The 19771-nt window shown below is 42.2% G+C and overlaps 1 protein-coding gene and 10 non-coding genes across 11 annotated transcripts in view; all 11 read right to left on the minus strand.

The window, feature by feature from the left end:
• LOC144484979 (uncharacterized) overlaps positions 1 to 19771 on the minus strand; it is a 565458-nt gene that overhangs the window by 310959 nt on the left and 234728 nt on the right. The window lies entirely within an intron of this gene.
• Positions 1859 to 1931, minus strand: trnav-cac (transfer RNA valine (anticodon CAC)). Its single transcript has one exon. It is a non-coding gene; the product is annotated as a tRNA-Val (tRNA).
• trnav-aac (transfer RNA valine (anticodon AAC)) lies at positions 9368 to 9440 on the minus strand. Its single transcript has one exon. It is a non-coding gene; the product is annotated as a tRNA-Val (tRNA).
• trnav-cac (transfer RNA valine (anticodon CAC)) lies at positions 10590 to 10662 on the minus strand. The gene has a single exon. It is a non-coding gene; the product is annotated as a tRNA-Val (tRNA).
• trnav-aac (transfer RNA valine (anticodon AAC)) lies at positions 11811 to 11883 on the minus strand. The gene has a single exon. It is a non-coding gene; the product is annotated as a tRNA-Val (tRNA).
• On the minus strand, positions 13273 to 13345 carry trnav-aac (transfer RNA valine (anticodon AAC)). Its single transcript has one exon. It is a non-coding gene; the product is annotated as a tRNA-Val (tRNA).
• Positions 14495 to 14567, minus strand: trnav-cac (transfer RNA valine (anticodon CAC)). The gene has a single exon. It is a non-coding gene; the product is annotated as a tRNA-Val (tRNA).
• Positions 15716 to 15788, minus strand: trnav-aac (transfer RNA valine (anticodon AAC)). The gene has a single exon. It is a non-coding gene; the product is annotated as a tRNA-Val (tRNA).
• On the minus strand, positions 17178 to 17250 carry trnav-aac (transfer RNA valine (anticodon AAC)). Its single transcript has one exon. It is a non-coding gene; the product is annotated as a tRNA-Val (tRNA).
• Positions 18400 to 18472, minus strand: trnav-cac (transfer RNA valine (anticodon CAC)). The gene has a single exon. It is a non-coding gene; the product is annotated as a tRNA-Val (tRNA).
• Positions 19621 to 19693, minus strand: trnav-cac (transfer RNA valine (anticodon CAC)). The gene has a single exon. It is a non-coding gene; the product is annotated as a tRNA-Val (tRNA).

The raw sequence follows: 19771 nt of genomic DNA on the forward strand, positions 1-19771 counted from the left end.
CTCTCATTCCCTCCCCTCCCTCTCAGAACCAGGACAGGGTTCCCCTTGTCTTCACTTTTCACCCAACCAGCCTCCGCATTCAAAGGATCATCCGCTGCCATTGCTGCCAATTCCAGCATGATGCCACTACCCAACACATCTTCCCCTCAGCCCCCCGCCCACTTCCCAGCATTCCACAAGGATCGTTCTCTCTGGGATACCCTGGTTCATGCCTCCATCCAACCAACATCCTATCCTCTACCCATGGCACCTTCCCATGCCATCGTAGAAGGTGCAACACCTGCCGCTTTAGCTCCTCCCTATTCACTTCCCGGGTTCTAAACACCCCTTTCAAGTGAGGCAGCGCTTCACATGCACCTTCTTCAATCTGGTCTATTCAATTCACTGCTCCCAATGCAGTCTACTCTACATCAGAGAGACCAAACACAAATTGGGTGACCACTTTGTTGAAAACCTTCAGTGCGTCCGCAAGCAGGACCCAGACCTTCCTGTCACTTGCCACTTCAACACACCACCCTGCTCTCCTGACCACATGTCCGTCCTTGGCCTTTTGCAATGTTCTAGTGAACCCCAATGCAAATTGGAGGAACAGAACCTCATCTTCCGATTGGGCACTTTACAGCCTTCCAGACTGAACATTGAGTTCAACAACTTCAGAGCATGATTCTCCCCTCCAGCTTCACCCCATTTCCATTTATTGTATTTTATTTTGTTTCTTCTTTTCATCTCATTCATCCATTTTATCATATTTCTTTCTCACTTCCATTTTTCAACTTCTTCATCCCTGCTCTCCTTCTCGCCCACACCCGCCCCCTCCCCCCCCTCCGCCCCACCAACCCCCCTCCTCCCCCCCACCAACCCCCCCATCCTCTCCCCCACCAACCCCCCTCTCCATTCAGGGCAAACCATCTGTACCTCTGCTCTACCATTCTGATTAACATTTTTCACACCTCTCTCAGCCTTCTGCATTCTCCTTTTCATTCCCCTTGTCCAATTACAGCACCCCCCCCCCCTTCCACCCTCATAATATAAATCTTGTCTGATTTTCTTTGCCCTTAGCTCTGATGAAGGGTCATCCAAACTCGAAACGTTGGCGAGTTACTCAATATTTGTTTCGTTATTCAATATTAAGTATGAATCCATGTATTTAATACATACATCTTCATTCTGAGTTGAATATCTCGGGAATATGCAACATTGCATTGCAAACATTACTGACCAATAAAAGAAATCGAGTTACTGGGTAATACACATTCCATGGTGCTTATTTGAGACAGTCAGCTTTTAAACAATATCAAACATCCTAAAAGGGAAAAGATTTAATAATGATTTGCTAGTTATACTTGATCCCTCTTTATTCTGCATGTGAAACATTCTGGCGCCTAAATCCCGTTCATCTATAGAAAAGTCCAGCAGATCTACACTGAGTTTCGATTTACTCATCTCCCTGAGTGATTTTTCCCCATTTCTTTATAATGAAGAACAATTTTAAAAATATGCTTCCAGGAAATGTGCGCCATTTCCTCTCGTTCAGTTACAGTTTCACTTGTGTCTGTCTTTATGAGCACACACGACTATGACACATGTTTCAGATGATGATTAACTATGTTAATCTGCACTTGTAAAACCATTATATTCTGTTATGGACTGAACAAGTTGCTAATATGCGCACAGTGTCAAAATACACACATTTATTTCCTCATTGCGTCTTAAAACACAGCATTTCTGATTTTGCTGAAAGCATTTGTGGCCGAGTTCAGAGCAAAGATAACATGGTTACAACATGGAGAATCGGATAATGTTCAGCAACAACGACCATGCAAAACTTCCCTCACGCGAAATGAAGAACTATAATTAATGTTTCTGCCCGGTTTCGAACCGGGGACCTTTCGCGTGTGAGGCGAACGTGATAACCACTACACTACAGAAACAACTGATAGTATAGCGCCGCCAATTGGCCTGGCCACAATGTTCAACACCATTGTGTTGCCGCAGGTTTGAATGGTTCGACTGAGAGCCCATGTCACTCAATACAAGACAAAAACAGTTTCTTTCAACCTGATTTCTCAACTTATCTTGAACTTCAACCTTTAAAAGCGGTCGTCCGGCAAATATCGAAGGAAGCAATGATTTCTGCTCAATCATTAATGCATCATTCTCATCTTCCTTCGAATAATTTCAACCAGTTCTACCCAGTATTTGTTCGTTGTTCAATGTTTAATATTAATATATTATTATTAATTACATATCTCCTCATTCTGAATGAAATATCTCCGAAGTAGACAATATTGAATTGCAAACATGAATCGAGTCACATGTCACGGTGCTTAATTGAGATTGACCACTATCAGCTTTTAAACAAAATCAAATATCTTTCAAGGGAATAGATTTAAGAATGACTTGTTAGTTATACTTGATCCCTCTTTATTCTGTGTGTGAAACACTCAGGTGTCTAAATCCCGTTCAGCTGCAGGAAAGTCCAGTAGATCCGCACTGATTCTCGATTTCCTCAACTGTCTGAGTGGTTTTCCCTATTTGTTTCCTCTGAAGAACGATGTTAAATAATGGTTCCGCGTAATGTGCGTCATTTCCTCTCGTTCAGTTACAGTTTCACTTGTGTCTGCCTTTTTGAGCACACAATACTATTCGACATGGTTCAGATGATGATTCACTTTGTTAGTCTGCATCAACAAAGCCATTAAATTCTGTTGTGGACTGAATGAGTTGCTGATATGTCCACGGTGTCAAAACAGCAGCATCTATTTCCTCTCATTGCGTCATAAAAATACAAGATCTCTGATTTTGCTGAAAGATTTTGAGGCCGAGGTCAGAGCAAAGATAACATGGCTTTAATATTGAGTTTCGGATAATGTTCAGCAACAAATTTCAATCATGTAAACTTCCCTCACCCTTAATGAACAAATTTTAATCATATTTCGGCATGGTTTTGAACGAGGGATTTTCCGTGTGTGAGGCGAATGCAACCACCATTACACTACAGAAACTGTTGGCGTCTGTAGGACCCAATGGGACTCTCTTGAAATGTTGCAACACTCATTGGGACTGCTGTAGACATATTGATCGAAGAATGATTTTGATTTGATTTGATTTATTATTGTCACATGTATTAACGTACAGTGAAAAGTATTGCTTCTTGCGCGCTATACAGACAAAACATACCGTTCATAGAGAAGGAAGTGAGAGTGTGCACTTTGCAGTGTTACAGTCATAGCTAGGGTGTAGAGAAAGATCAACTTAACGCAAGGTAAGTCCATTCAACGTTTGACAGCAGCAGGGAAGAAGCTATTCTTGAGTCGGTTGGTACGTGACCTCAGACTTTTGTATCTTTTTCCCGAAGGAAGAAGGTGAAAGAGAGAATGTCCGGGGACGTGGGGTCCTTAATTATGCTGGCTGCTTTGCCCAGGCAGCGGGAAGTATAGACAGAGTCAATGGATGGGAGGCTGGTTTGTGTGATGGATTGGGCACAATCACGCCCTTTTGTAGTTCCTTGCAGTCTTGGGCAGAGAAGGAGCCATAGCAAGCTGTGATACAACCAGAAAGAATGCTTTCTATGGTACATCTGTAAAAGTTGGTGAGAGTCGTAGCTGACGTGCAAAATTTCCTTCGTCTTCTGAGGACGTGGAGGTGTTGGTGGGCTTTCTTAACTATAGTGTCGTCATGGGGGGACCAGGACAGATAGTTGGTGATCCGGACACCTAAAAACATGAAGCTCCCGACCCTTTCTACTTCGTCCCTGTTGATATAGACAGGGACATGTTCTCCTTTACGCTTCCTGAAGTCGATGACAATCTCCTTCATTTAGTTGACATTGAGGGAGAGATTATTGTTGCTGCACCAGTTCACCAGATTCTTTACCTCATTCCTGTACTCTTTCTCATCAGTGTTTGAGATCTGACCCACTACGGTGGCATCGTCAGCAAACTTGAAAATCGAATTGGAGGGGAATTTGGCCACACAGTCATAGGTATATAAGGAGTATAGTAGGGGGCTGAGAACACAGCATTGTGGGGCACCGGTGTTGAGGATGATTGTGGAGGAGGTGTTGTTGCCTATCTTTACAGATTATGGTCTGTGAGTTAGGAAGTTCAGGATCCAGTCACAGAGGAGGTGCCGAGGTCCAGGTCACGGAGTTTGGAGATGAGTTCCGTGGTTTAATAGTGTTGAAGGCTGAGCTATAGTCAATAAATAGGACTGTGTCCTTGTTATCTAGGTGATCCAGGGTTGAGTGCAAGGCCAGGGAAATGCCGTCTGCTGTGGACCTGTTGCGCCGATAGGCAACTGTAGTGGATCCAGGTAGTCCGGGAGGCTGCAATTGATTCGTGCCATGACACACCTTTCAAAGCACTTCATAATGATGGATGTCAGAGCCACCGGCCAATAGTCATTAAGGCATGCTGCTTGATTTTTCTTAGGTACCGGGATGATGGGCGTCTTCTTGAAGCAGATAGGGACCTCAGATTGTTGCAATGATTGAATATGGTTGACAATGGCAGAGAACAATAAGAGGCCCTTCGACCCACCATGCCTCTGCCAGTTATTTTATGACGAGTTACCAAACTGACGTGTTGGTGCGGGCTTGGTGGGCCGAAGGGCCTGTTCCTGTGCTGCACTGTTCTTTGTTCTCATTTCAATTTCCTCCTCTCATTCCATGAAGCTGATTTTTCTCCCTTTCAAGTCATTGTCCAATCCCCATTGGAAGAAGGCGTTTCTGTGGAATCCATGTACAGTTTGCTTTAGGTAACAACGTTTCACTGACTCAATGGCATGAAGTATTGGATATAGCTTCCCAATATAGTTTTCAACGTAAGCATATATTTATTTATGCAATTGATTTCAAATGGAATTTACAAAACGGGTTTAATCGGATAAAGCATCGCCTCATTATTTCTGAATTATATATGATATTAACTCCACAACTTTCCACAGAGTGTGGAATATAACAGAGGAGAATTAATCACCTATACCTGAAGCAATCTCCTTGTGTTGTCCTCCTGTGTCCCAAACATCCGATCTGGCAACCTCGAGAATGGGTGGGGAATCTATCTTACCTACAGCGACCTCACACGGGGTGGCACGGTGGCACAGTGGCACACTGCTGCCTCACAGCGCCAGGGATTCGGGTTCGATTCCTGGCTTGGGTCTGAGGAGTTTGCACGTTCTTCCTGTGTCTGTGTGGATTTGCTCCAGTTTCTTCCCACAGTCTGAAAGACGTGCTGGTTAGGTGCATTGCCATGCTAAATTTCTCCCTTAGTGTACCCGAACAGGCGGCGGAGTATGGTGACTAGGGGATTTTCACAGTAACTTCATTGCAGTATTAATGTAATCCTACTTGTGACATTAATAAATAAACTTTAAACATGATATGTGTTTGGCTGTTAAAATAAATACATCCATTATTGCTTATTCTCCAAAAGTGTCCACTGTTGAGTCATCAATTAATGATCACCATTGATGAGAAATAGATTTCTGGCTGTTCCTGTTGTTAAAATGGGCAGTTCCATCGCAATGAATATCTAACACGATATTGCCGCACTGACATGACCCTCGGGAATTCCAGTTCAGTAAGTTACTCTGGAGCTAGTGGGTTTTTGAGATTGTCAATGAGTGCACTTCTCTTGAGTGTGTCAGTGGCTGTGTTAATCTGTTTGTTTATCTTCCTCAGTGATTGTCTGTGTGTCTATGTTTGAGTCGGTCAGTTTGAGAATCGATCACTGTGTTTACTTGTCCCTGTGTCTATGCTTTTGTTGATTCTGTGCGGTATACGAGGCTTCTAGTGAACACGGAGTTGGAGTTATTCGTGTATTTTCATAGTTAGCAACTCAGACTAATGTGTCAGAAATCTACAGAATAATTCTGGATTTATAACGAGGGACGTTAGAATTGATGTCAGTGTCTGGGCATGTATCTATATGGTTATATATCCTTACACGTGTTGGTCTTTGCACGTGGCCGTGTGTGTATCTGCTCTCCCCGTGTCTGTGTGGGTTTCCTCGGCTGCTCCGGTTTCCTCCCACGGTCCAAAGATGTGCAGGTTAGTTTGATTGGCTATGCTAAATTGACCGTAGTATCAGGAGGATTAGAGGAGTAAATGTATGAGGTTACGGGAATAGGGCCTGGGAGGCTTGTGATCGGTACAGATCGGTGGGCCGAATGGCATTTTTCTGTTCTGTACAAATTCTATGATTCTATTATCTAGATATGTGTCAGTCTTTGCAGGTGACCGTGTGTGTATCCAATATGCGGCATTGCTGTCCACGGGAGGGCGCTCTCTGATCACTTATGAAAAATCACGATTCCCTTCTCGAGGAAGCGACTGTTTGAAGATGTAAAAATGTGCGGAGAGACGGAGTCACTTTCGACCTCATACCAGTCCACTGACTGTTTCAACTTCTCCGTTTCTAGGTCTTATGCAGACAGTGATCACTGCCTCTGTTTCTGGTGTTCAGACTGGAACTATGGGGGTGAAGCTCTGTCTGTCTCTGGTTATTGTCCTGATAATAAGTTTAACAACACCAGGTTAAAGTCCAACAGGTTTATTTGGTAGCAAAAGCCACACCTTTTCTCAGCCACAAAAGCTACCAAATAAACCTGTTGGACTTTAACCTTGTGTTGTTAAACTTCTTACTGTGTTTACCCCAGTCCAACGCCGGCATCTCCACATATTGTCCTGATCACAGGGCGGCCATTTTGAACCTTTGAATGAAATCCGCCAATCACCATATTCATTGCCCATTTCCATCTCTAGGACATTATTCCGCTGTTGTTATTCCTTCTAACACGCTGCGTGTCTGTTGTCTATTTTCAGAGATGAGTAACGGTGATCCCAGTGCCGGATTTAGGCATAAGCTAAATAAGCTACAGCTTAGGGCCTCACAATCCGCAGGGGCCTCACAAAATTTCAGAATGTTTACAATGAAGGGAACATTTAAGAGCAGATACCAGAAAAGAAAAAGAAAGCACCAGCTTGAAGAGCAACTCAAAAAATTACCAAACGTTGACAGTTACTTTACTCCAGAAACAGATAAGGATCGACAAACCCAAGGTGATCACCGAAGTCCAAAACAACCACAGCCCAGTGCCTCTGCTACTGAGACAACAGAGTCTGGAATCTCAGCTGAGGAAAACACTGGAAGTGATGCAAATGTGAACGTTGCAGAGCCGACATCCACAGTTGAAACAACAAAATTCACGAAACCCAATGTTTACAGGAAAGTCCAGTAGATCCGCACTGAGTCTCGATTCCCTCATCTGTCTGACTGGCTTTTCCTGTTTCTCAGTGATGAAAAACGATTTAAAAATAGATCTTCTGTGAAATGTGCGCCACTTCCTCTCGTTCACTTACAGTATGACTTGTATCTGTCTTTTTGAGCACACACTACTGTCAGATATTTCAGATGCTGATTAACCATATTAGTCTGCACCTATAAACCCATTAAATTCTGCTGTAGACTGAACGAGATGCGAATATGTGCTGGTGTCAAAATCGAGATTTCCTGTCAGTGCGTCAAAAAAAGCGTTTCTTATTTCACAGAAAGCATTTAAGGGTGGTGCCAGCATGTCTTTCAGACTGTGGGAGGAGACCGGAGCACCCGGAGGAAACCAATGCAGGCACGGGGAGAAGATGCAGACTCCGGGCAGACAGTGATCCAAACTGGGAATCAAACCTGGGACCCTGGTGCCTTGAGGCAGCAGTCTTAACTGCTGTGCCGCCATATGTTCCTGCTTGGTTTCGAACCGGCGACTTTCCGCGTGTTAGGCGAATGTGATAACCACTACACCACAGAAACAACGTAATGATAACATGCCTTTCACATCGAGGCTCGGATAATGATGAGCAACGAACTGAAAACTCGCAATTTTCCCTTCCACGACATGAGGAAGATTAATGAGTGTTTCTGCCTGGTTTCGAACCGGGGACGTTTCGGGTGTTAGGCGACCGTGATAACCACTACACTACAGAAACAGCTTGAAGCGCACTGCAACAAATCTGCCTGTCTGCAATGTTCAACTACGCTGTGATGCTGCAGGTTCCGATGGTTAGGCAGAGAGCCCATGTCACTGAATTCAGGAAGATAACCGTTACTTTCAATCTGATTCTGCGACTTATCCCGAACATCAAAATTCAAAATCGTTCTTCTGGCAAATATCTAAGTGAGCAATGATTTCTGCCCATTCGTGAATGCATCATTTTCATCTTTCTTCGAATAATCTCAATCAATTGTACTCAGTAATAAAAGCAAATTACTGCGGATGAGAAAAGCGAAAATGCTGCAAAATCTCCCAATGTCTGACAGCACCTGTAAGGAGTGAAAAGGGCGGACGTTTCGAGTCCAGATGACACTTTATCAAAGCTTATTGTACAATTGTACTCAGTATTTGTTTCACTATTTAGTATCAATGCACTATTTAACACATATGTCTTCATTATGAATTGAATATCTCTGAAATTGAACATCACTGAATTGCAAACATAACTGACCAACAGAACGAATCGAATCACCGGGTAATACAGATCACAAATTTGAGATTGACTATCGTCAGCTTTTAAACAAAGTCAACGACATTTAAATGGAGAAAAATCAAGAATGATCTATTCGTGACACTTGAGCCTTTTTAATTCTGGGCGTGAAACATTTGGGCGCATAGCTTCCGGACCTTTACCGGAAAGATCCGCACTGAGCCTCGATTCCCTCATCTGTCTGAGTGGCTTTTCCTGTTTCTCAGTGATGAAAAACGATTTAAAAATAGATCTTGTGTGAAATGTGCGTCATTTCCTCTAGTTCACTTGCAGTATGACTTGTATCTGTCTTTTTGAGCACACACTGCTGTTCAGATATTTCAGATGCTGATTAACCATATTAGTCTGCACCTATAAACCCATTAAATTCTGCTGTAGACTGAACGAGACGCGAATAAGTGCTCGGTGTCAAAATCGAAATTTCCTGTCAGTGCGTCAAAAAAAGCGTTTCTTATTCCACAGAAAGCATTTGAGGGTGATGCCAGCATGTCTTTCAGACTGTGGGAGGAAACCGGAGCACCCGGAGGAAACGCATGCAGGCACGGGAGAAGATGCAGACTCTGCGCAGACAGTGATCCAAACCGGGAACCGAACCTGGGACCCTGGCGCCTTGAGGCAGCAGTCTTAACTGCTATGCCACTGTGCTACCCTATGTTTCTGCCTGGTTTCGAACCGGCGACTTTCCGCTTGTTAGGCGAATGTGATAACCACGACACCACAGAAACAGTTTAATGATAACATGCCTTTCACATCGAGGATCGGATAATGATGAGCAACGAACTGAAAACAAGCAATTTTCCCTTCCACGACATGAGGAAGCTTAATGAATGTTTCTGCCTGGTTTCGAACCAGGGACCTTTCGCGTGTTAGGCGAACGTGATAACCACTACACTACAGAAACAGCTTGAATAGCAGTGGAGCAAATCTGCCTGTCTGCAATGTTCAACTACGCTGTGTTGCTGCAGGTTCCGATGGTTAGACTGAGAGCCCATTGTCACTGAATTCAGGAAGATAACCGTCACTTTCAATCTGATTGTGCGACTTATCCCGAACATCAAAATTCAAAACCGTTCTTCTGGCAAATATCTAAGGGAGCAATGATTTCTGCCCATTCGTTAATGCATCATTTTCATTTTTCTTCGAATCATCTCAATCAATTGTACTCAGTAATAAAAGCAAATTACTGCGGATGACAAAAGAGAAAATGCTGCAAAATCTCCCAATGTCTGGCAGCACCTGTAAGGAGTGAAAAGGGCGGATGTTTCGAATCCAGATGGCACTTTATCAAAGCTCATTGTCCAATTGTACACAGTATTTCTTTCAATATTTAATATTCATGCCTTATTTAACACATATGTCTTCATTATGAATTGAATATCTCTGAAACTGAACATCACTGAATTGCAAACATAACTGACCAACAGAACGAAGCGAATCACCGGGAAATACAGATCACAAATTTGAGATTGACTCTGGTCAGCTTTTCAACAAAGTCAACTGCATTTAAATGGAAGAGAATCAAGAATGATCTGTTCGTGACAGTTGAGCCTTTTTTATTACGGGCGTGAAACATTCAGGCGCATAAATTCCGGCCGATTACAGGAAAGTCCAGTAGATCCGCACTGAGTCTCGATTCCCTCATCTGTCTGAGTGGCTTTTCCTATTTCTCAGTGATGAAAACGATTTTAAAAAGATTCTTCTGTGAAATGTGCGCCATTTCCTCGAGTTCACTTACAGTATGACTTGTATCTGTCTTTTTGAGCACACACTACTGTCAGATATTTCAGATGGCGATTAACCATATTAGTCTGCACCTATAAACCCATTAAATTCTGTTGTAGACTGAACGAGATGCGAATAAGTGTTCGGTGTCAAAATCGAACTTTCCTGTCAGTGCGTCAAAAAAAAGCGTTTCTTATTTCACAGAAAGCAATTGAGGGTGACGTCAGAGCAATGATAACATGCCGTTAACATCGAGGCTCGTATAATGATGAGGAACAAACAAAAATCAACCAATTTTCCCTTACGCGACATGAGGAAGCTCAATGAGTGTTTCGGCCTGGTCTCGAACCAGGGACCTTTCGCGTGTGAGGCGAATGTGATAACTACTACACTACAGAAACAGCTGTAATTGCACTGGAGCAAATCTGCCTGTCTGCAATGTTCAACTACGCTGTGATGCTGCAGGTTCGGATGGTGAGACTGAGAGCCCATGTCACTGAATTCAGGAAGATAACCGTTACGTTCAATCTGATTGTACGACTTATCCCGAACATCAAAATTCAAAACCGTCCTTCTGGCAAATATCTAAGGGAGCAATGATTTCTGCTCATTCGTTAATGCATCATCTTCATCTTTCTTCGAATCATCTCAATCAATTGTACTCAGTAATAAAAGCAAATTACTGCGGATGACAAAAGAGAAAATGCTGCAAAATCTCCCAATGTCTGGCAGCACATGTAAGGAGTGAAAAGGGCGGACGTTTCGAGTCCAGATGACACTTTATCAAAGCTTATTGTACAATTGTACACAGTATTTGTTTCAATATTTAATATCAATGCGTTATTTAACATATATGTCTTCATTATGAATTGAATATCTCTGAAATTGAACATCATTGAATTGCAAACAAAACTGCCCAACAGAACGAAGCGAATCACCGGGAAATACAGATCACAAATTTGAGATTGACTCTGGTCAGCTTTTCAACAAAGTCAACTGCATTTAAATGGAGGAGAATCAAGAATGATCTGTTCGTGACAGTTGAGCCTTTTTTATTACGGGCGTGAAACATTCAGGCGCATAAATTCCGGCCGATTACAGGAAAGTCCAGTAGATCCGCACTGAGTCTCGATTCCCTCATCTGTCTGAGTGGCTTTTCCTATTTCTCAGTGATGAAAACGATTTTAAAAAGATTCTTCTGTGAAATGTGCGCCATTTCCTCGAGTTCACTTACAGTATGACTTGTATCTGTCTTTTTGAGCACACACTACTGTCAGATATTTCAGATGGCGATTAACCATATTAGTGTGCACCTATAAACCCATTAAATTCTGTTGTAGACTGAACGAGATGCGAATAAGTGTTCGGTGTCAAAATCGAACTTTCCTGTCAGTGCGTCAAAAAAAAGCGTTTCTTATTTCACAGAAAGCAATTGAGGGTGACGTCAGAGCAATGATAACATGCCGTTAACATCGAGGCTCGTATAATGATTAGGAACAAACAAAAATCAATCAATTTTCCCTTACGCGACATGAGGAAGCTCAATGAGTGTTTCTGCCTGGTTTCAAACCAGGGACCTTTCGCGTGTTAGGCGAATGTGATAACCACTACACTACAGAAACAGCTGCAATTGCACTGGAGCAAATCTGCCTGTCTGCAATGTTCAACTACGCTGTGATGCTGCAGGTTAGGATGGTGAGACTGAGAGCCCATGTCACTGAATTCAGGAAGATAACCGTTACGTTCAATCTGATTGTACGACTTATCCCGATCATCAAAATTCAAAACCGTCCTTCTGGCAAATATCTAAGGGAGCAATGATTTCTGCTCATTCGTTAATGCATCATCTTCATCTTTCTTCGAATCATCTCAATCAATTGTACTCAGTAATAAAAGCAAATTACTGCGGATGAGAAAAGAGAAAATGCTGCAAAATCTCCCAATGTCTGGCAGCACCTGTAAGGAATGAAAAGGGCGGACGTTTCGAGTCCAGATGACACTTTATCAAAGCTTATTGTACAATTGTACACAGTATTTGTTTCAATATTTAATATCAATGCGTTATTTAACATATATGTCTTCATTATGAATTGAATATCTCTGAAATTGAACATCACTGAATTGCAAACAAAACTGCCCAACAGAACGAATCGAATCACCGGGAAATACAGATCGCAAATTTGAGATTGACTCTGGTCAGCTTTTCAACAAAGTCAACTGCATTTAAATGGAGAAAAGTCAAGAGTTATCTGTTCGTGACACTTGAGCCTTTTAATTATGGGCCTGAAACATTTAGGCGCATAACTTCCGGACCTTTACCGGAAAGTCCAGTAGATCCGCACTGAGCCTCGATTCCCTCATCTGTCTGAGTGGCTTTTCCTGTTTCTCAGTGTTGAAAAACGATTTAAAAATAGATCTTGTGTGAAATGTGCGTCATTTCCTCTAGTTCACTTGCAGTATGACTTGTATCTGTCTTTTTGAGCACACACTACTGTCAGATATTTCAGATGCTGATTAACCATATTAGTCTGCACCTATAAACCCATTAAATTCTGCTGTAGACTGAACGAGATGCGAATAAGTGCTGGTGTCAAAATCGAAATTTCCTGTCAGTGCGTCAAAAAAAACGTTTCTTATTTCACAGAAAGCATTTGAGGGTGATGCCAGCATGTCTTTCAGACTGTGGGAGGAGACCGGCGCACCCGGAGGAAACCCATGCAGACACGGGGAGAAGATGCAGACTCCGCGCAGACAGTGATCCAAACTGGGAATCGAACCTGGGACCCTGGCGCCTTGAGGCAGCAGTCTTAACTGCTGTGCCACTGTGCTACCCTATGTTTCTGCCTGGTTTCGAACCGGTGACTTTCCACGTGTTAGGCGAATGTGATAACCACGACACCACAGAAACAGCTTAATGATAACATGCCTTTCACATCGAGGCTCGGATAATGATGAGCAACGAACTGAAAACAAGCAATTTTCCCTTCCACGACATGAGGAAGCTTAATGAATGTTTCTGCCTGGTTTCGAACCAGGGACCTTTCGCGTGTTAGGCGAACGTGATAACCACTACACTACAGAAACAGCTGGAATAGCAGTGGAGCAAATCTGCCTGTCTGCAATGTTCAACTACGCTGTGTTGCTGCAGGTTCCGATGGTTAGACTGAGAGCCCATTGTCACTGAATTCAGGAAGATAACCGTCACTTTCAATCTGATTGTGCGACTTATCCCGAACATCAAAATTCAAAACCGTTCTTCTGGCAAATATCTAAGGGAGCAATGATTTCTGCCCATTCGTTAATGCATCATTTTCATTTTTCTTCGAATCATCTCAATCAATTGTACTCAGTAATAAAAGCAAATTACTGCGGATGACAAAAGAGAAAATGCTGCAAAATCTCCCAATGTCTGGCAGCACCTGTAAGGAGTGAAAAGGGCGGATGTTTCGAATCCAGATGGCACTTTATCAAAGCTCATTGTCCAATTGTACACAGTATTTCTTTCAATATTTAATATTCATGCCTTATTTAACACATATGTCTTCATTATGAATTGAATATCTCTGAAACTGAACATCACTGAATTGCAAACATAACTGACCAACAGAACGAAGCGAATCACCGGGAAATACAGATCACAAATTTGAGATTGACTCTGGTCAGCTTTTCAACAAAGTCAACTGCATTTAAATGGAAGAGAATCAAGAATGATCTGTTCGTGACAGTTGAGCCTTTTTTATTACGGGCGTGAAACATTCAGGCGCATAAATTCCGGCCGATTACAGGAAAGTCCAGTAGATCCGCACTGAGTCTCGATTCCCTCATCTGTCTGAGTGGCTTTTCCTATTTCTCAGTGATGAAAACGATTTTAAAAAGATTCTTCTGTGAAATGTGCGCCATTTCCTCGAGTTCACTTACAGTATGACTTGCATCTGTCTTTTTGAGCACACACTACTGTCAGATATTTCAGATGGCGATTAACCATATTAGTCTGCACCTATAAACCCATTAAATTCTGTTGTAGACTGAACGAGATGCGAATAAGTGTTCGGTGTCAAAATCGAACTTTCCTGTCAGTGCGTCAAAAAAAAGCGTTTCTTATTTCACAGAAAGCAATTGAGGGTGACGTCAGAGCAATGATAACATGCCGTTAACATCGAGGCTCGTATAATGATGAGGAACAAACAAAAATCAATCAATTTTCCCTTACGCGACATGAGGAAGCTCAATGAGTGTTTCGGCCTGGTCTCGAACCAGGGACCTTTCGCGTGTGAGGCGAATGTGATAACTACTACACTACAGAAACAGCTGTAATTGCACTGGAGCAAATCTGCCTGTCTGCAATGTTCAACTACGCTGTGATGCTGCAGGTTCGGATGGTGAGACTGAGAGCCCATGTCACTGAATTCAGGAAGATAACCGTTACGTTCAATCTGATTGTACGACTTATCCCGAACATCAAAATTCAAAACCGTCCTTCTGGCAAATATCTAAGGGAGCAATGATTTCTGCTCATTCGTTAATGCATCATCTTCATCTTTCTTCGAATCATCTCAATCAATTGTACTCAGTAATAAAAGCAAATTACTGCGGATGACAAAAGAGAAAATGCTGCAAAACCTCCCAATGTCTGGCAGCACCTGTAAGGAGTGAAAAGGGCGGACGTTTCGAGTCCAGATGACACTTTATCAAAGCTCATTGTACAATTGTACACAGTATTTGTTTCAATATTTAATATCAATGCGTTATTTAACATATATGTCTTCATTATGAATTGAATATCTCTGAAATTGAACATCATTGAATTGCAAACAAAACTGCCCAACAGAACGAAGCGAATCACCGGGAAATACAGATCACAAATTTGAGATTGACTCTGGTCAGCTTTTCAACAAAGTCAACTGCATTTAAATGGAGGAGAATCAAGAATGATCTGTTCGTGACAGTTGAGCCTTTTTTATTACGGGCGTGAAACATTCAGGCGCATAAATTCCGGCCGATTACAGGAAAGTCCAGTAGATCCGCACTGAGTCTCGATTCCCTCATCTGTCTGAGTGGCTTTTCCTATTTCTCAGTGATGAAAACGATTTTAAAAAGATTCTTCTGTGAAATGTGCGCCATTTCCTCGAGTTCACTTACAGTATGACTTGTATCTGTCTTTTTGAGCACACACTACTGTCAGATATTTCAGATGGCGATTAACCATATTAGTCTGCACCTATAAACCCATTAAATTCTGTTGTAGACTGAACGAGATGCGAATAAGTGTTCGGTGTCAAAATCGAACTTTCCTGTCAGTGCGTCAAAAAAAAGCGTTTCTTATTTCACAGAAAGCAATTGAGGGTGACGTCAGAGCAATGATAACATGCCGTTAACATCGAGGCTCGTATAATGATTAGGAACAAACAAAAATCAATCAATTTTCCCTTACGCGACATGAGGAAGCTCAATGAGTGTTTCTGCCTGGTTTCAAACCAGGGACCTTTCGCGTGTTAGGCGAATGTGATAACCACTACACTACAGAAACAGCTGCAATTGCACTGGAGCAAATCTGCCTGTCTGCAATGTTCAACTACGCTGTGATGCTGCAGGTTAGGATGGTGAGACTGAGAGCCCATGTCACTGAATTCAGGAAGATAACCGTTACGTTCAATCTGATTGTACGACTTATCCCGATCATCAAAATTCAAAACCGTCCTTCTGGCAAATATCTAAGGGAGCAATGATTTCTGCTCATTCGTTAATGCATCATCTTCATCTTTCTTCGAATCATCTCAATCAATTGTACTCAGTAATAAAAGCAAATTACTGCGGATGAGAAAAGAGAAAATGCTGCAAAATCTCCCAATGTCTGGCAGCACCTGTAAGGAATGAAAAGGGCGGACGTTTCGAGTCCAGATGACACTTTATCAAAGCTTATTGTACAATTGTACACAGTATTTGTTTCAATATTTAATATCAATGCGTTATTTAACATATATGTCTTCATTATGAATTGAATATCTCTGAAATTGAACATCACTGAATTGCAAACAAAACTGCCCAACAGAACGAATCGAATCACCGGGAAATACAGATCGCAAATTTGAGATTGACTCTGGTCAGCTTTTCAACAAAGTCAACTGCATTTAAATGGAGAAAAGTCAAGAGTTATCTGTTCGTGACACTTGAGCCTTTTAATTATGGGCCTGAAACATTTAGGCGCATAACTTCCGGACCTTTACCGGAAAGTCCAGTAGATCCGCACTGAGCCTCGATTCCCTCATCTGTCTGAGTGGCTTTTCCTGTTTCTCAGTGTTGAAAAACGATTTAAAAATAGATCTTGTGTGAAATGTGCGTCATTTCCTCTAGTTCACTTGCAGTATGACTTGTATCTGTCTTTTTGAGCACACACTACTGTCAGATATTTCAGATGCTGATTAACCATATTAGTCTGCACCTATAAACCCATTAAATTCTGCTGTAGACTGAACGAGATGCGAATAAGTGCTGGTGTCAAAATCGAAATTTCCTGTCAGTGCGTCAAAAAAAACGTTTCTTATTTCACAGAAAGCATTTGAGGGTGATGCCAGCATGTCTTTCAGACTGTGGGAGGAGACCGGCGCACCCGGAGGAAACCCATGCAGACACGGGGAGAAGATGCAGACTCCGCGCAGACAGTGATCCAAACTGGGAATCGAACCTGGGACCCTGGCGCCTTGAGGCAGCAGTCTTAACTGCTGTGCCACTGTGCTACCCTATGTTTCTGCCTGGTTTCGAACCGGTGACTTTCCACGTGTTAGGCGAATGTGATAACCACGACACCACAGAAACAGCTTAATGATAACATGCCTTTCACATCGAGGCTCGGATAATGATGAGCAACGAACTGAAAACAAGCAATTTTCCCTTCCACGACATGAGGAAGCTTAATGAATGTTTCTGCCTGGTTTCGAACCAGGGACCTTTCGCGTGTTAGGCGAACGTGATAACCACTACACTACAGAAACAGCTGGAATAGCAGTGGAGCAAATCTGCCTGTCTGCAATGTTCAACTACGCTGTGTTGCTGCAGGTTCCGATGGTTAGACTGAGAGCCCATTGTCACTGAATTCAGGAAGATAACCGTCACTTTCAATCTGATTGTGCGACTTATCCCGAACATCAAAATTCAAAACCGTTCTTCTGGCAAATATCTAAGGGAGCAATGATTTCTGCCCATTCGTTAATGCATCATTTTCATTTTTCTTCGAATCATCTCAATCAATTGTACTCAGTAATAAAAGCAAATTACTGCGGATGACAAAAGAGAAAATGCTGCAAAATCTCCCAATGTCTGGCAGCACCTGTAAGGAGTGAAAAGGGCGGATGTTTCGAATCCAGATGGCACTTTATCAAAGCTCATTGTCCAATTGTACACAGTATTTCTTTCAATATTTAATATTCATGCCTTATTTAACACATATGTCTTCATTATGAATTGAATATCTCTGAAACTGAACATCACTGAATTGCAAACATAACTGACCAACAGAACGAAGCGAATCACCGGGAAATACAGATCACAAATTTGAGATTGACTCTGGTCAGCTTTTCAACAAAGTCAACTGCATTTAAATGGAAGAGAATCAAGAATGATCTGTTCGTGACAGTTGAGCCTTTTTTATTACGGGCGTGAAACATTCAGGCGCATAAATTCCGGCCGATTACAGGAAAGTCCAGTAGATCCGCACTGAGTCTCGATTCCCTCATCTGTCTGAGTGGCTTTTCCTATTTCTCAGTGATGAAAACGATTTTAAAAAGATTCTTCTGTGAAATGTGCGCCATTTCCTCGAGTTCACTTACAGTATGACTTGCATCTGTCTTTTTGAGCACACACTACTGTCAGATATTTCAGATGGCGATTAACCATATTAGTCTGCACCTATAAACCCATTAAATTCTGTTGTAGACTGAACGAGATGCGAATAAGTGTTCGGTGTCAAAATCGAACTTTCCTGTCAGTGCGTCAAAAAAAAGCGTTTCTTATTTCACAGAAAGCAATTGAGGGTGACGTCAGAGCAATGATAACATGCCGTTAACATCGAGGCTCGTATAATGATGAGGAACAAACAAAAATCAATCAATTTTCCCTTACGCGACATGAGGAAGCTCAATGAGTGTTTCGGCCTGGTCTCGAACCAGGGACCTTTCGCGTGTGAGGCGAATGTGATAACTACTACACTACAGAAACAGCTGTAATTGCACTGGAGCAAATCTGCCTGTCTGCAATGTTCAACTGCGCTGTGATGCTGCAGGTTCGGATGGTGAGACTGAGAGCCCATGTCACTGAATTCAGGAAGATAACCGTTACGTTCAATCTGATTGTACGACTTATCCCGAACATCAAAATTCAAAACCGTCCTTCTGGCAAATATCTAAGGGAGCAATGATTTCTGCTCATTCGTTAATGCATCATCTTCATCTTTCTTCGAATCATCTCAATCAATTGTACTCAGTAATAAAAGCAAATTACTGCGGATGACAAAAGAGAAAATGCTGCAAAACCTCCCAATGTCTGGCAGCACCTGTAAGGAGTGAAAAGGGCGGACGTTTCGAGTCCAGATGACACTTTATCAAAGCTTATTGTACAATTGTACACAGTATTTGTTTCAATATTTAATATCAATGCGTTATTTAACATATATGTCTTCATTATGAATTGAATATCTCTGAAATTGAACATCATTGAATTGCAAACAAAACTGCCCAACAGAACGAAGCGAATCACCGGGAAATACAGATCACAAATTTGAGATTGACTCTGGTCAGCTTTTCAACAAAGTCAACTGCATTTAAATGGAAGAGAATCAAGAATGATCTGTTCGTGACAGTTGAGCCTTTTTTATTACGGGCGTGAAACATTCAGGCGCATAAATTCCGGCCGATTACAGGAAAGTCCAGTAGATCCGCACTGAGTCTCGATTCCCTCATCTGTCTGAGTGGCTTTTCCTATTTCTCAGTGATGAAAACGATTTTAAAAAGATTCTTCTGTGAAATGTGCGCCATTTCCTCGAGTTCACTTACAGTATGACTTGCATCTGTCTTTTTGAGCACACACTACTGTCAGATATTTCAGATGGCGATTAACCATATTAGTCTGCACCTATAAACCCATTAAATTCTGTTGTAGACTGAACGAGATGCGAATAAGTGTTCGGTGTCAAAATCGAACTTTCCTGTCAGTGCGTCAAAAAAAAGCGTTTCTTATTTCACAGAAAGCAATTGAGGGTGACGTCAGAGCAATGATAACATGCCGTTAACATCGAGGCTCGTATAATGATGAGGAACAAACAAAAATCAATCAATTTTCCCTTACGCGACATGAGGAAGCTCAATGAGTGTTTCGGCCTGGTCTCGAACCAGGGACCTTTCGCGTGTGAGGCGAATGTGATAACTACTACACTACAGAAACAGCTGTAATTGCACTGGAGCAAATCTGCCTGTCTGCAATGTTCAACTGCGCTGTGATGCTGCAGGTTCGGATGGTGAG

The sequence above is a fragment of the Mustelus asterias genome, unplaced genomic scaffold, assembly GCF_964213995.1.
Source record: "Mustelus asterias unplaced genomic scaffold, sMusAst1.hap1.1 HAP1_SCAFFOLD_150, whole genome shotgun sequence".
NCBI lineage: Eukaryota > Metazoa > Chordata > Chondrichthyes > Carcharhiniformes > Triakidae > Mustelus > Mustelus asterias.